Genomic DNA, 18,256 nt, shown 5'->3' with positions numbered 1-18,256 from the left:
GGTGTCAGATAATTTATAAACTTTGACTCTATTTTTCTAAATTGGTGTAGGATTCTTCTTGTGTTGTGTTTTCACGTTGTAGCTGTTTGTGTGTGCTGCATAAATACTTTAGAATCAAAAAAGGGGGAAGAAATGATGGGCTTATAATTAGGTCCAGCATACACGCCCAATAAACTATATAAACAAAACTAGTATGCAGTTCCTGTGAAAAAGTCGAGAGACAGATTGTAACTGCGGAATAAAATGTATTCAAGTACAGAAGAGGGCTCTCCTTGTTGGAAAAAGGCCCTCACACACCCAACAAGTAGGTGTTTTGCTTCATCATCAGGCCATGACCAACCATCGCATACCACCACTGATTCAGGTCTTCATAAGCCCTCTAATTTCACTCCTAATAGTACAAAGATCCCTAACGAGGTTCTCACTTTTGAGCAAGCAGTATTAAAAGATTTTGATACAATGACAACCCCAGCCCCCTTTCATAATTTATCAACTGAGGAGACCATTGCCATCAGAACTCTGGCAAATGATGAGGCCATTATGATAAAACAAGCAGATAAAGGTGGGGCCATTGTAATCAAGAAGACTATAATACTGAATGTGAGAGACAGTTGAATGATAGGAGATACTACACTCCCATAAGAGAGAACCCCACACAGAGATTACACAATACTATCACTGCTATGACTTTTTCAGCCGTATCAGAGGGGTGGATCTCTAAAAAAGAAGCAGATTTCTTGACAACCAAAGATCCAATTATACCCTATTTCTACTGCCTCCCTAATATCCATAAAGGGATTACACCTGTACCAGGACGACCCATCGTGTCCGGTATTGGTTCTGTTCTAGAGCCCCTTTCAAAATTCATCGATCATTTCTTACAACCCTTTGTAAAGAAAACACCCTCTTTTATTAGAGATACAACTGATGTACTACGCCTTCTGGAGGGGGTCCAACATTCCGATGAGGTTAACCTGCTGGTCACCTTGGATGTTGAGGCCCTCTACACAAATATTCCCCAGAGAGCAACCCTTGATGTGATTGGGGATACCTTTAACAACACAGAATGGGACTCACCTACTCCGGTGTCATTTATCATGGAATGTGCCACCATTGCCCTTACAGAAAACTATTATCAGTTTGGTACCCAATTTTACCACCAGACACAAGGTACATCAATGGGTAGTACCTTCGCTTCTAGCCTGGCATGCATGTACATGTCGGTTTTTGAAGAGCGTAAGATTTTCCACCCTGATAATCAATACATCTCTAATATCTAGTTATGGAAACGGTTTATTGACGACATTCTTATCCTTTGGAAAGGGGACTGCCTCAAGTGCAATGAGTTCTGCACTTGGATCAATACTCTCAATCCCTTTCTCAAGTTTACTAACACCATTTCAATGACCGAGATCCCTTTTCTCGACCTCTTGATAAGGCTGGACGCAGGGATAATTTCTACCACCCTGCATCGTAAACCTACAGACAGAAACAGTCTCCTACTTTTCAGCAGTCATCACCCTAGGGCCCTTAGACACAACTTACCATTTGGCCAGTTCCTCCGTATCAGGAGGAACTGTAGCACCCTTGATGACTACAAACGAGAGGCCAACACGTTGAGACAAGATCTTCTTCAACGTCAATATCCTAGACTGGTAATTGACAAGGCTTGTAAAAGGGCTAGGAACAATGATCGGGATTGGCTATTGGAGAATAGGATCAGAGAACCAGATAAAACCATCACTTGTGTTACCACATACACCTCTGATTCTAATCGACTAAGAAAAATCATTCTCAAACACTGGGGGATCCTCAATACCGGTACATTGAACCTTAATACACCAAGGTTTGCTTTTAAACGAACCAGCAACATAAAAGATATATTGATACACACAAGACCCATGAAACACCACAGTATTACACAAAAAACACTCTGGGACATGCCACCAGTCCAGGGACATTTTCCATGTGGGTCATGTTCCATGTGTCCACAAACTACGATCACAAAACAACTGGATTTCCCTAATGGTTTTAGCTGGCGTTTGACAAAACACACCAACTGCAACACAGCTAACTGCATTTATATGGTGAGGTGCACTTGCAACCTTGTCTATATAGGGATGACGACGAGGCAAGTGAAAACACGAATGATGGAACACAGGAGCAATTTTAGATGCTGAAAGACAAACACCAAAATGACCACACACTTTAAAGAAATCCAACTTTCCCCTGATTCCTTTAAGTGGTATATTTTGGAAGCACATCCAGGCATGTCGAGGGACACCTTGTTTCGCCTTGAACAACAATGGGTCCTTAGACTGTCATCGGATAAGTCAGGACTCAACGAAGACATCCCTTGGAGTCTCTTAACCTCATGATTGATTGATCCATCTAATTACAATTCGTACCTGATTTTAATGATTACTGTTCTGATATCCCTCACATGTTAATCTCAAGGGGGCCTTATACGTAACCATTTGGTTTTACCTTCAATAAGATACCGGTTATTCCTTTGCAACATCTGTACTTATTGAGATTTTGACACAATCTTTTTTCTTAAATATACTCAAATCTAGTTATTTTGCACTATATTCGTTACCACAAGATTTAACTGACATTTTCACTGTTTTATGCATCATTAATTTGGGTTTGCATGACGACCGAAACAGCGAGATCGTGAAGTCCTGATTGGACCCCACAATGAACACGTGATCCGGTTTTGGATCATGTGATGACTTCCTATCATGGCGCCGTCTGTTGGGTGAGCGTTCAAGTATTACCAGACAACCACCCAGAAGTCAGTAAGTCACAATTACCGCCTTGTCCGCTATATCTATCTTTGCGCAACACTGCGTATTTGACTACACAGACCGGCCGTTTTGTCAGGGTAGGAGTAACAACACGAGCCCTACTGGGGAACCGTGAGTATCAGGATCTGACCCTGTACATTGTGCTGATATTGTTATAATGTATGCGGTTACTTTTTCCCCCCTTGCCAGGCCCCGGCATATTTCCTTGAGTACTTGGAAAAGTTCCCCTATTCATTAAGCGATAGTGTTAACTGTTACATGACTAGTAGCTCTGATGCATTATGAAGCTTCCATAACCTCCTTCGAGACCTGTTAACACTAGGATTATACATTATTTAATGCGCCATTTTAGGCGGAGACTTCATCATTACCACCCTTCTGGGCTGCTTACTTTCAATGGGAAAGAATATTCAACCTGCTTTTCTTTTTTTAAAGGAAACAAGCGAATACAGTATCCTTTTTCTCACTATATAATCTTGGAATTTTTCAAATACTTTATTGATACTGGTCATATTGAATGCTTCTACCAGAATTAATATATGTTTCACCATCATCCAGGACACTAGAAATCAGTGTCGACAACGACCGGTACTGAGATGGCCCACCATTGACCTAAGCAGGGTGAGGTCTCTTCTTATACCCTTTTAGTGTTTTATTTTTCAGTATAATCTTTACCAATTTAAGTCTTCATCACCAGTGTGCTTTAACATTTATTAAACTTAGTATAGGTGCACCAAGCATGTCATCATTCACGGACTGTTTGCATGTACCTTAGGCACTGTTTAGATGTTTTGATGCACCAATTTAGCTTTTATTAATCGTTTCAATGGAAATGCCATCATTGTTGTATTGCTTTGACGATTGTAACTGTTTTTTACAGGTTGATGCTTAATAAGCTTTGTTGGAAACTAAGGTACCGCCACATTTTTTAGGGTGCTGTAAGGGTGGACACGTTTCACTTTTTAGTGTGAGGTGACCACCACCAAAAAATGTGTAGGTAGTATTTGATAAGGTACTAAGGAATTGCCATCTAATTGATACTAAGGCAAGAAACATGTCGACCACATTTTATTAGCGTAGGAATTCACAACATTGAGTGATCATACACGCCATATTTCTTTTTAACTAGTGGAGAAGCCAAATTCATGAAAATTGTTTTGATTGGACTACACTCCCTATTTTAAACTTCACTCCACTTTTCACATTCACCTACATAACACAAGGACCCTCACTTGCACAACACCCATCGCCTTGGGAAAAAGATCTCCGTAAAGTAGGCCCCATTACGGGCGCCTGATCGGGCATTGCAGCGCCGGCCCGAGTAGGAGCAGGCCTGATGATGAAGCAAGACACCTGCTTGTTGGGTGTGTGAGGGCCTTTTTCCAACAAGGAGAGCCCTCTCCTGTACTTGAATACATTTCATTCCGCAGTTACAATCTGTCTCTCTCCTTTTTCACAGGAACTGCATACTATTTTTGTTTGCATAAATACTTTACACATGCCCTCTAAATTAAGCCTGACTGCTTTCGTGCCAAGATACCAGAAGGTTAAGCACAGGTTAATTTAGTGACTTTTTCTGGTCCACCCTGACAAGGACTGTGTGTGTTTCTTCCTCATGTATGGGTTGCTCAACCTTTGCCTATGGATAGACTCTTCAGATCATTTACCCTGGCTGGTTGTCAGCAGTGGAGCCTTGAGCGTTGTCCTCTGTCACATATAAATGTGTTCTACTTAGCATTCATCATGGCTGCATTTCACCTGTTCATGCCTGTGATTACTCCTCCATGCTCCCATTGTAGACTAGGTCACCTATAATGATTGCCAGCATCCAGTGGCTGCAGTGGATTGCTCTGTGGAGAAGTGTGGCTCACTGGTTAGAGTAGGCAGAACTGGAAGCAGAGGTCAGCCCTGGACCAGGGTTCAATTCCTGGCTCGGCTGGGTCTTGAGTCCATAAAATTGTCCATGAACTCGACAATTCTTGCTCCAGTGCATACTCGATTCATGGGTTCACACTCTGCGACTCTGGGCAATAGCTTGCTTAATCTCCACAATGGCCCCTCGCGGTGGGATGCCTGGCTTTCACCTTGTGGATGCCCTGCTCGGTTATCTCACAGGGGAATACCAGGACGGGTTCCCTAAGCAAGCGCTTAGAGACCGGTTGAAGATTTGCGCTATATAAATATCTGCACATTTACATTTACATTCTGACGCCCCTCCATGGACTCCTAGGCAGGCTGTATCCAGTGCAAGCCTGAAGATTGCCCCCTGCTTCGTGTGGATAGACTCCAAAGAGCACTCACCGTGCCTGCCTATAATCCACTGCATTGCCATACGTAGGCCTCTGTAGCTCAAGCCAACTAAGGACATTGATCATTTCCTCACCAACGATGGAAGTCCTGAGCACATGCATAGCTTTTTCTCACTCTACTCCATTCCACATCACACATGGGAGCAGCTAGATGATCGCAGTGACATGAGGAGCGGCTTTGCAATTCTCATCATGCATGACAACAAAGCACTCTCCACGTAGGTCACATTCACAACCCTTACCTTTCCAACCAGACAAAGTTGTACCTTTATGTAAAGTCCACACAAACTATCTCTCAATCCTCCCCCCTATTCTAGTTGAAAAGGCGCTGTGACCGGGATAAGATCCCCACTCTGCGCAGTCATGCACAACACCGAAACTCATCAGAGACTGGCCACACAGCAAGGCAACTCCCTTTAAAAAGAGCGATATGCTACAGTTTCGCATCATACCCATCTGCCTATGAGCCTTGGCTGTGGTGTTGCAGTCTAGTGCTCTGCACCCACGTGACCTGCGCTGTGCCTCACGGGATCGTGAAAAGCGGTGCAGAACGTGGGGCAGAGTACAATGTGATGAGGCTTGCTCTCCCTCTGCTAATAAAGGGGCATATTAACAAGCCAGGCGATAAAATTATCGCCACTTTAGCGGCAGAAAACTGCCGCTAAAACGGCGATAATGGGCTTGATAATATGCTCTATGGAATTCCAAATGAAGCTCAGGTTAGATGTCCTTCACATTTAACATGGGTTTCAATTGGAATTCCACAGAGCATATTATCAAGCCCATTATCGCCGTTTTAGCGGCAGCTTTCTGCCGCTAAAGCGGCGATAATTTTATCGCCTGGCTTGTTAATATGCCCCATAATAATTATCACTTGCCCGCGTCATCTTTCCTTCGGGGCACCGTGTTTTCATCCCCACATCAGCCTATCATCAGGAGTATGAAGTGCTAAATACATCCAAATACAGTTTAATAAATATGAAAGCGACTGATATAGTAAACAATATTTCACCTATGAATTTGGAGAGAGTATTTAGATGCCGTGAGCGCCATTTTCTCCTTCTTAAAGTTACATGCATCTCTTTCAAATTTATTATAATTAAGCTTGAAGAATTTATCGAAAGCGAAAACGGTTTTAACACAATTGGCAAGTTACCTTGGATAGCATTTTTTTACATTTTAAAATGTACTTTTCAGTGTCTCCGTGCGGACACCCCAGCGACAATTCAATCAAGGTGGGGGAAATAGTTTCTGTGGCTGAAAGGATTTCGTTGTCTCTTATCTCTTGTCGCCCCAAAACAAATGTCTGTGTGTGTGAGGTTACAGGGCCTGCCGGCAGTGCACAGCATACATCCCATAGATTCAAATCACAGTGCAGGAGAAGGAGGGATATGTTTCTTCTCCACGTTTCGCTGTGTCATTGTAGAGGATATCCAATTCATGCACAAAGTATAACGCCTAACGTGTGTGTACCGGGGCTATTAACCCCTTCCCTGCTCATGACGGAACCGTTCCGTCATGAGCCACGGTTGTCGTGTGCTCATGACGGAACGGTTCCGTCATGACAATCCTGCCGGCGGCCGCTCCGCCTGCGCGGCGCTGTTTCCCCGCCTGTGCGGGGCGACAACGCAAATGGGCGGAGTCATGACGGAACCGTTCCGTCATGAGCACAGCTCAACTGTGGCTCATGACGGAGCGGCTCCGTCATGAGCACAGGCCCGCCGCGCTGCCCCCCTGCCCCCCCCAGCGCTGCAGCGGAATGTCCGCAGCAGCGAAGGGGTTAATATTAGACCTCTGGAAGTCGTTGGAATTAATAAAAGAGTGCAGTCAATAGATGGAATATTGCTGCCATCTAGTGGACAAAGAGCAATGGCGCTTGTCAATTAATGAACACGTTAGGGTTATTAGTGATTTCACAGGTTGGGATATATTTTGAAAGCCTATCGATTCTCCTAAATAGGAAGATATCTTCCAATCAATTTACCTATGCAAATCTTTATCATACAAACATGATTTTAAAAATGCATTACTTTTGGATACAAACAACTTCAAAAATATTGCTTCAGCTCTCAAACTTCCTAATCAATAACAAAATGTTAAAGAATATAGGCAGACCGTTGAAGAGACTGAACTAAAAAGATGTCTTTATGCTGAGTTTTAAAATTATACCTGATTCAATGCAATGCAAAGCAAAGCAACTTCTTTATCTCACTACTTGTGTAGTTGTTTTGTCTGTGCTGGAATGGGTGAATACAATGCCAATTAATGTCATGATAGGTGCAGGCCCGACAACGACAATATCAGCAAATGCAGTGTGAACGTACGCCGCAGCTTGTACCGTACAATTTCCGTCAATGCAATGTCAATGTATACCACAACTTGTGCCTGCACAGCAACTCCGACCTTAGCAATATTGATACCAGTGCATTCAATAATCCATGCTTATATGATATTATTTTTGCAAATAAGAAAATGTCAATGTACATTCAGACCAGACCAAACATAACCTTGTGAATACCATTACGTATGATATCAATGTACAAAGTGACAACTGTTTTCGTAATGTTGATAATGTTGATAAAAATGATACCAGTGGTTTACCGATTAATTTTAGGCGTTCCGATGAACACACATCATTGCTGTCGGATTCACCCCAAATCAGAGATAGATTGTCAGGCAAGTCTGTGACCATGCTCATGCCTACCGAGTAACAGGTCACACATGAGGTCGTCCATAAACCAAAGACAAACACGCACCCAGAGAGAACAATGGTTGATTCCACAGATAGATGGTTGCACCAAAAACAAGTTCAAGATAATTGGCCCTAATAAAATCCGTTTGGCCAAAGGCTTGTGTTCTCCAGAAATACCACAAAGCTAGATACCACATGTAGATAGGCACACTCCAGCAATAAGGACCCGACAGGCACACCACATGTAGTGATCAGGCGCTCCTCATGCCAGACATCTCGACACATACACACTGGCCCACCCAAGCTCTCCCTGAGGTCAAAAGCCACCTGTGTCCTTATCAGATGCCTACGTTTGTTGATTTACAACTGAGAAGCTTTTTTGGAATGTAGAAAATGGTTTTATTGGACCTCATGAACTGTATAAATTGATGATCAAAACTTTGCAGAGACTTTGAGCAGACACATTCTGTCCAGGCTCTCCCGCCGCAGAGTTTAATTAAACCAACTTGTTCCTGTTTTGCCAAATGCTTCTTGTATTTTCATGATTATAAGGTAAATTCATATTTGAGCCATATTTTGGTGAGCCAGATAGGAGCGATTGGATCATCGAGCCCAACTGCTGTCGAAGGAAGGACCTGGCCTGAAGTGATAAATCTGCGCAAAAAGATCGATAAGCAGAAGCCATAATTGAGTAGAAGTTCTGCTGAATCCATGGGGCGTAGGTCCGTCCAGAGGCAGCCATCATAGGGTAAGAGAACTACATATGATCCTTAGCCCCAGCGCATGGCATGTGGCAAACTAAGACAAGGGCCTAGATCAATTTAGTTTTTTTTCCTAGTCAGCACACTAGAATGTGAAGGTAGCTACAATTTCTTTGTATCTTACCCGGGGCGTGGAGTGCAGGGTACGGCTCACCCCTGGGTGTCAGTAAGGGATTGCTTGTGCCTCTGGGTATTGTTCAGAGGATATGCTTAGTCCCCGGGAGGCAGTAGGGGGTAGCTTGGACCTCTGGGCTTGATGGCAAGTCGATTTTCATACACTTTGAGGGTGATATTGAGCCAACACCTCAAACTTATTTTTTAGTTATAAAAGCACTTAGGGCTATTGGTTCCAACAATGACAGCCCCTAAAAGAAGTAAGAGATGATCCCTGTTTTCTCCCCACTTGGATCACTGGGCATTAGACAGTGATACGCACAACCCCTGGGTGTAATATAGGGTGTAATTTGGCAGTTAGTAAAAAGTTTGGACCAGGGTGAATCAGGTATAGCTTGTGCCTGGCCGCAGAGGGTTGATAGTTAGCAATATATTCCTTTTTCTTCATTTAAATTGTTGCTAATTTATTATCTGCCAAGTCGATAGTGACAGACCATCAGGCTCACCTAGCTCTGCGTACTGCGCAGAGCATACCCTCTCAATGGGCTAGGGGCAGTAGGAGAGGGCTCAGTTTTTTTAAACAAAATAACTATTTTTTCAGTCAATCTTTTTAGTCTCTATTAGATGTTTTTCATTTTTATATATTTAATCATGTAGTACTGTTGAAATTTTGTAAATCATGTTGCATGTTTAAATGTTATGTCTCATTAATAAGTATATTCTTTAGGGTTATAATAATAACTGTCTTTTTCTAATCAGAAGTTCATGATTGCTAGTTTTCTGCTGCTAAACAATCTGCATTGCCCTAAACTAACAATTGCACTTTTGTTACAGGTTGCCATTGCTTCAGAGTAATAGAGTGTCTCTATACGTATGGTACCAATTTTTGTTGATGCAGCAGGTTGTTTTTTGAGCTCATAACTAGTAGATTGAGTTTTTCAGTACCACGCAGGTGTACGCAGTTCCCCCAAATAAGAGTAGAATTGGTAATTAATTTTAAGCAAATCTTGAGGTAACCAAAATTTTGCAAACCCTTAAAAACAACAAAACTTCCCATCCCGTCATGAAAACTCCATTAGAAAAAATGCGAGCATTGTTCCTCAACCAGGCTTGGAGACTAGAGAGACACTGCTGTGAGTGGCATACCCATGCTAAGACACACACTTTCCCTTGCTTGAAGTGGGCATGTTCGACCCCACAACCATAGAACTCACCAAAACTTTCATTCAGACCAGACACAAGGCTCAAGACAGAGACCTGAAAAAGACCATGTTAAGGATGTGGCCTGACAGAGTAGTAGCCCCCACGTGCACCATACCTGACCACAGACCTAGCAGCAGTGAAGACGGAGGCTCCAGCTCCTCCAAGTCCAACAGTGAAAGTCAAAGCCTAGAATGGGGCCTGCCAACCCAGGGGCAGATAGAGAGCATTCATCAAAGACTACCTAGGTGCATGAGAACATGCTCATCCCCCTAGGGGCCCCGGACTGTCTTGAGGAGGGCCATGTGGTCACAATGCTCATAAGCAACACACCGTACTACTTCTGGTGGATACCTGGGCAGCTAGGTCATGCCTACGAGAAGGAGCAGCCCCTATTTCAAAGACCACTGCCAAGATGCAGGGGATTTCGGGATCCATGGCCAAAGTCCCTCTAATTAAACCCCTTGAGCGGGAAATAGGAGTAGGTAAGATCAGGGTACAGTTGTTGTACTATCCATTCGCCCTCATCAATATATTGGGACGGGACCTATGATCCAAATTGAGGATGTCCATAGAGTTCACTGAGAATGGAACCACACCCTGCTCCTCCCCTAGACTCTCACCCCTAGAGTGCTGACCAACAGCATCCGCCCACTCCCTGGGGATGCTAGCAAGAGCAACCCTGGAATGCTGAGCACTCCTCAGAGGAGCAGTCCAGGGTTATATAGAAAATCTTTCCAAAATTGTATAGCTCTGCATGACAGTGGACTGGCTGGCTACACCATCATTTGGTAGAAACAGCCAAAGCAGTAGCATGTAGGGAACGCAGGGAATTGGGGACCACCGATCATGACACACACAGGACCATCACATCTAGGCTAGGGGGAAGGCTGGCTCAGGTCTATCCAATTCAGCCTCTACCACCACACTGGCACATCCTCAAAGGAGGAAGCAGCCCAGTCAAAGCGGCAATTGACCAAGAAACTGGCAAAAATACCGCCCAAGGGGTCAGGATGACCACAAACGTACAGGTGGCACCTGATGGGAAAATAACTAAGTCGTGTGACCCCCAGGGGAATCTAACTGAGTGTTTCCACCAGGAAGCTAAAAGGAGGGCGGCCTCAAATCATCATAGAGTGCCAATGCTGCCTCCGAGAAACCACAAGGCCATCCATTGTCACCTAAAAGTATACCACCAACGGAATAGACTGTCATCAGGGCAACCCCCGCAGCATCCCTACACACAGAGCAAACCCCAGAGCTCCCTAAACATGCAGTGAATCCAGAACCTCAGCACCAGCATCCACTGCACACTTGCTTTAGCGAACTCACCACAAACGTAGAAAGGTACCATCACAAACGTAGGGATGTCTCAAAATATTTAAGTTAACAGTAACAGTAGGGATAACTTCAAACCTTTACCACAAACCAGTAGGGCTAATTCAAAACCTTTAAGTTCACACAGGAAATGCTCAGGAAGCCCATGCTATGTCAAACGGGAATCCACACTAGAGTTCTCCACCTGAGTGCCCTCAGAAGGCTCTAGGCAGCCTCAGCTTTTGATTCCCTTAGGCGGGTTAGCTGACCGCACCCGGTGGAAGACAGTCCGACGAGGGAGCAGGAAGGCCTGCATCGGTGCATGAAAGCAGGCACCCAGATCCTTATACCCATACCACCAGGCCACATCGCAACTCAAAAGGACCCCACTCTGCAACGACCCTCAGGTCTCCTTCAAATAGAGGCCTGCCTATAGTTCCAAAACTGGATGAATGCTCCAGTGGTAGGAGACAGACCTTTCAGGCGGTTTAGGGAAGGGGGTTCAAGAAGAACAATAGAGCTCCATGGGTCTCATACTGCTTCAGCCCTAAACCAGTAGATAAATCCACCAGTGAGCAGCCATTTCAATTTGCTTGCTCACCACGTAATCAGCCCCCTGCGGAACACCTGACTCCACTCTGGTGGGTAGAGCATTCGGCTCCATCCTCCTCTCCCCAAAATGCCTCCAAAACCTCTGAGGTTGACCCATTGGATGACACCTCACCAAAAGCAATAGATCCGGAAATTCCAAGGTCCATGGAGAGGAGAGCTCTGGGAGACAGAGGGTCTCCACAATTGACCTTCTCGGCCCATGTCCGGGTACGGTGGTGGGCAGGCCAGTCATGCCTAGCTGGTCAAAATGACACTCACAAAGCCTCATGAGGCAGCATCCAAAGAGGTGGACAGCCCAATCTCTGCCATGGCTGTGTTCAAGCCGCAGGGTCCCCAGAACAGCGTCCGAGCGAGGACCCTCAAAGCCCCCAAAAAGTCCTACCAAGTTTGTTTATGCCACCTAAATAAAGCCAGACACCTAAAGTCCTAGCTGGACCCTTGAATCTTCTTGAGAAGACACTGCAAGCAAACATAGTCCCAGACAATTTGTTCACTGCAGGTCCCCAACAAGGGGACATACACAACCTTCCAATCACCTCCAGTATCCTTTGTTAAAAGTGGCAACACCCAAGAACTGGAAAAGCCTACAGGGACCCAAATAAAAGAGCTCAACGGTTTTCAATCCGTCCAGAAGAAGGGCATGACCTGGAAATTCAACCTAATTAGAGAAACCTCGCTCCACGACACGTGCAGAGACCCAAGGGGCATGCATATGTCAACGGAAACTTAGCGGTAAATATTAAACATCCACCTCACTCACAATTTCACGCAGCTGTGGTAGGTCAGAAGGACGCCTCAGCACCTGCTAAAACATCATGGTCTTAATAGAATAGTCTGCAGAGAGAATACTGTTCCCGCTGTAGCAAGGAGAGGGGGAGAAACCCATAATATGAACCACATTAAAATTAGTTTTAAAAGACCTGGTCGTCCCCAAAGGTCTAATGCTCACTGTAACTAGTTTAAATACCTTAAAAACCTCACCAATGCTATTAAAAAGTCTATCACCTTTGTCCAATTCTGATAGGAAAATTCACTCCCCAGTAAAACCATATAGCCCTCCAGTAAAACCATATAGTTGGAGCGCTTTACAAATGAAACAGTAATGTTCCATTAAATTGCCTAACAAATGTGTTTTCCCAGTTAACCTAAGACCCATATCTAACACCCTACAGGTCCAGAATCAAACTGTAAGTGCACCAAAGAAGCTGTAACCTTCCATTCCTCTAATTTGGATTATCAAAAGACTTTCAAAGGACCAGTTGCTCAAGTATTACATAATTCATTTGACTTTGTGACTTCCTTTTCCAATAGACATTCTTTCTGCACTGCACCAAGACTAAAATACCTCTGGGCACCCAGACAGCAAACATCAGACACCAAAGCACCAACAACAGCTGCCTGACACCGGACCTCAGACAATGAAAAACGAAAGATTGACCCGGATGACAGACAATTCTCCCAAAGATGATTCTACATTCTACAATGCTTTTCAAGTTATGCACCCATTTTGTACATGCTCTCCTTAGTGCCTTTGAGCCCTTCCAGCACCAAAAATGTACGTGATTTTGTAAGCTCTAATTATACATTCTTGCAACGCATTCGCAGAGACGTCTTTCATCTCACCTACACATACACTGAACCAAATTCTAGCATTACTCATGCACTACAGAGCACACTCCTACACAATACTTGGTATCAGCATGTGAGCAGTATAGGTACACAAACTACAAATAGGTCATTTCACATCTGTTCACTAATGCCTCATGCCGTAGGTGCAGACGGGCTTTACTTATCGCAGGAGATGCCACTGAAAAAACAAAATGCCTCGCTCATCTGAACCTATGCAGAATCAGGGCACAAATCCGCCCAACCAAGTAGAAGCCCATAGGACTCTAGTAAACATCACCCACTGTGAGAGCAACCCCACTGCACTGTATCTTGTTACCGAGCCAAGTGCCATCCAATCCGAGGTAGACAGGATGCGCAGGAGGGGCACCACAGGGGAGGATAATGTTTGGACCTGGGACATTGTAAAAAAAAAAGGTCCCTAGTGGTAGCAAGACCACCGCAGCAGTGCACAAACATGTTTGCTCCCGCCTTCATCTGTGGGCCCAGGATGGCCTTTAACATCATTGGGGCCACCTTTGTTAATGACAAAAGGACCCTGGGCATGGAATTCCAGTGCAGGACCACTCATCTCAATCACATGGGTGGGAATGAGTCCCATGGGAGGGGGTCAAACGCCAGCATTGACACCCTGTGCCAGGATCTCTGGGATAGCGAGATTGATAGGCACACATGGGTGGAGGGGAAAGGGCAATCCCTAATTGTACGGAAACTTATGTTGTACTCTTTATGTTTCAGAGGTAAAGGAACCATAACGTTGGGCAGAAACAGGAATTATGGCGCAATAATGCATATCCCGGACCTGCAATGGGGCGCCTCCATGTTGATGGATTTGTATTGGCAATGTGGGGACCTTGCCTACACCCAGCTCATCTCCGGATGGCGTGGCCTCTGCACTCTCATGACCATACACACTCCAACTCTGGTTATCCCTGGATAAGATCTGTCTGAGTTGTCTCAACATCCATTACAGAAGAAAACAACTCTGATGCATCAGGCTTGAAGGAGAAGAATTGCTGAGTATTGTAGCTGGACTCAGTACAAGGACATTCCAGAAGAATTAGGACTGTTAACAGAAGCTCAAGTAAATGCCAGAGGATCAATTCCCTTTTTTACCATGCTAACAAAAGCCAACGCCCGCTGGTTGCAAATAATCAGATGAGAAATGATGAAAATAATAAACAGTACTGAGCTGTCAAAGAGGAGTTGAGAGAAATACACCTTATGGTGATGCAACATGGGTATGTGTTGGATTCGATTACCGCTATGGACAGTGGAGTGTGTGCAAAGATTGCTGCTTCCTGTTGTACTTTTATCTCCAGGAATGACCTGGATAATGTGTCATTAGCCCATGTTATCAAAGAACTGCATTGTGCACAAATCAACATGAAGAAGAAGGGAGGTGCCCTGGAGTCGGACTTGTTGCATAGTATTTTTTCATGGATTCCCTGAAGGTTATCCAAACTATCTACGTCATTTGCACCAATTATCATTTCAGTACTTATATTATATGGTTTGCTACAAGTAGGGGTTCCTTGCGGTAAAAACCGAGGGTCATATTTACAAAGAAAGTGGTGGCGCGTGTCATTAAGCCTAGAAGGCTAACAACACGTTCCGTCACTTTAGAAACGCAGGGCTATACCATATTCACAAGAATATGGTGCTGGCCTGCGTTTGCCCCTGCGCTGGCGATAACTTCATCTGCCTAGCGCCAACACAGGCACCCTTGCACCATAGTGCAAGGGTGCCTCTGCTAAGGAAAAGATTGATTATGTGCAGGAAGCTCCTCCTTCCTACACATAAACAATCTTGAAATGCCATTTTGTAACTTCTATGTGTTCTGCTTAATGCAGCACACATCAAAGTTGCAAAATAGCATGTTTTTTTTTTAATGATTTTAAATAATCATAGGCAGTTTGCTGTTTCTAAGTGTGCTGCACAAGGCAGCACATATGGAAACATCAAAAATGAGGAGAAATAAAGCATTTCTCCTTCTTTTCACCTGTTTAGGACAAGGTTTTCCCTGGTCTTAATTTTGGCGCTGCCTCCTATTTACGCTGCTCTTTTAAACAGGAAGCAGCATCAAAATCAATGGGTGTTGCGGTGGAACACTGACCACAACAATTATTGTCCACCCTTTTCATGCTAAATACAGGGTGAAAGGGGGCCTTATTCACAAGGCAGCGTTAAGCCACGCACCTTAAGTGGCTTAACGCTGCCTTGTAAATAAGACAAAGTTCCTATCGCCATCACAACGTCACTAAAAGTGACACTGTGGTGGCGATAGGTGCTTGTAAATATGCCCCTGAGTCTGAAAATTAGGTAGTATGCACTTTGCTACAGAAAAAGCAACTGACACTACACACACACAATTTCAAATAACATAACTTTCATGACACGCGAGGAGGATAGAGTAGTTGATGAATAAACTAGAGGAGGGAATGTCAGAAAGGGTGAATACGATGTCAATGAATGTCATAATATGTGCAGGCCCAACATTGGCAATATCAGCAAATGCAATGTGGATGTATTTCACTGCTTGTACCCGCACAATGCCCATCAATGCAATGTCAATGTACACCATAACTTGTGCCTGCACAGCTGCACCGACATCAGCAATAATGTGACCAATGTATTCCGTTGATCCATGCTCATGAAAATATTATCTTTGCGAATAAGAACAATGTCAATGTAGTTTCAGACCACAGCAAACATAACCCTGATAATACTAGCATGAACTATTTCAATGTATAAAGTGACAACTGTCTTTGTAACGTTGATATTGCCAATGAAATTATACAAGTGGCTGCCATATTGTTTTTAGGAGTTCTGATAAACACAAATCATTGCTGTTGGGTTCACCCAAGATGACCTCTCCAACAACCCCGAGTCAGACATATGTGGTCAGGCAGGTCCTGCAACCCATGCCCACACCTATTGAGTAACAGGTACCAGGTGGGGTGCCCCATAAACCAAAGACAAACACGCACCCAGTGAAATCCCTGATCGATTCCACAGATAGATAGTTGCAGCACAAACAAGTCTGAAATGATTGGTCCAAATAAAACCCATTTGGCCAAAGGCTTGCGTTTCCCAGAAATACCACAAAGCTCGATACCACATGTAGAAAGGCTCACTCAACCAATCAGGACACGTCAGGCGCACCACAAGTAGTGATCATGCGCTCCTTATGCCGAACATCTGTACACATACACACTGGCTCACATTAGTTATCCTTGAGGTCGAGAGCCATCTGTTTCCTTATCAGATGCCCGATTTGTTGTTTTCCAACTGAGATGCTTTTTTGGAATGTAGAAAATTGTTTTATTGTACCTCAAGAACTGTATAAATTGATGATCAAAACTTTGTACATCGAGTGATAATGAGCAGACACATTTTGTACAGGCTCTCCCCGCCGCAGTGTTTAATTAAACCAACTTGTTCCTGTTTGCCAAACACCTCTTTTCTTGTCTTTTCATTCATTTAAGGTAAATCCATTTTTGAGCAACATCTGATTACTCCATGAAAACTGAAATCAAGTAATTTGGTGTTGTCTCCTTGTTTAAATATCCAGAGATCAGCTGAGTCATATCTGCATGTCTAATCAGACATACATGTTCACCTACTCTTGTGCAAAGTGCCCTGGTTGTGGATATCATCTATCAGACCCACATCCCAACCCTATAGCAGATATGGACACAATGACAAGGAAGCCAGTAAGCGGTTCGCTGACTGTGCTGCTCAGAGGGAAGCATACAGTCAGTCCCCCCACCGACTAAGACCCTGCCTCAAGGCAGATATTCACAGGTGGGTGTGGCCTCACATGGCACCCTCCTGCAAGAGGATCCTTGCTCCTCTTGAAACTGAGACCTTGTAACTAAAAGGCAAAATAGCAGTTTTAAACTGCTGGTCTACCTTTTACTCACCGTGCAGGTGCAAGTTTGCACTTGCACTGGGAACAGTGCATTTTTTGTAAATTGAGGGCATCTAATGTGGCAGAGCATCAGATATGTTTATTTTTTCTAACACAATAGTACTCATTTTAACAATCCCTAAAGGATGAAAGGTTGTGTATGGCCCACTTGGAATTGAGCCACTGATCTTGGGGTCAATCACTTCTTGCAATTTTCCTGTAATTTTCTTGTGTATACGGAGTAATACTAAACAATGGTGTGTTTGTGCATATCTTTCTTTGAATAGGTACTTTCAAAGGTTGGTGTTGTTTTCTCTTTCAAGAGTACCTTCCCAGCTAATGCAGTAGCCTTCGTGTAATGATCTATTCAATAAACCCTTTTGGGTAAACGATTGGCTTGGTGGAACAATTTACTGCTCATAAATTTGAAATCTGAACAATTTTTGTTCATAATCCTGAAAATGTCTGCAACTTTTGTTTGGCAACATTCCTAGTGATCAACAAATCTATCCATGTAGTGCTCAAGATAATATAATTTGGATACTTTCAAACGATAATGTCCACATGGCTACTAACTCCTTGTCCCAAACCAAAAATAGGTTTACATAGTCGGGTCAACACTTCATAGGGCCATCAGTTTTCTGTAAATTCTTTAATGACTTTCTTTGTTAGTAAGGCACAGATTTTCAAATCAATTATCATATGTGATCGTCCTCAGTAGAGGATAAACCTAGCACTTAAAAGGGGATTGACTGTTTCAAACCTTTGTCGTTTCTTTTTTGTATTTTTTTTTACATAAAGTGACCTCCATTGTGTTGGTTAGTGTGTCCTTCTGCACCCATTTAGATGTGGGCATTTCAAATTATAAAATCCACAGATTAGCATAGGTACGGTTGCAAATT

The 18,256-nt window shown here is 43.8% G+C and overlaps 1 long non-coding RNA gene across 1 annotated transcript in view; it reads left to right on the top strand.

Moving 5' to 3' along the window:
* LOC146820874 (uncharacterized) overlaps window positions 1-14,549 on the top strand; it is a 284,394-nt gene extending 269,845 nt beyond the window's left edge. The window contains exons 2-3 of the long non-coding RNA XR_014962636.1: window positions 8,400-8,559; window positions 14,180-14,549. This is a non-coding gene — a long non-coding RNA (uncharacterized LOC146820874). The remainder of the gene's footprint in view (window positions 1-8,399; window positions 8,560-14,179) is intronic.
* Window positions 14,550-18,256: the final 3,707 nt, after the last annotated feature.

Source organism: Triturus cristatus, chromosome 6 (genome assembly GCF_964204655.1).
Source record: "Triturus cristatus chromosome 6, aTriCri1.1, whole genome shotgun sequence".
In the NCBI taxonomy this organism is placed as follows: Eukaryota; Metazoa; Chordata; class Amphibia; order Caudata; family Salamandridae; genus Triturus; species Triturus cristatus.
This window is presented reverse-complemented; position numbering and strand designations above follow the sequence as displayed.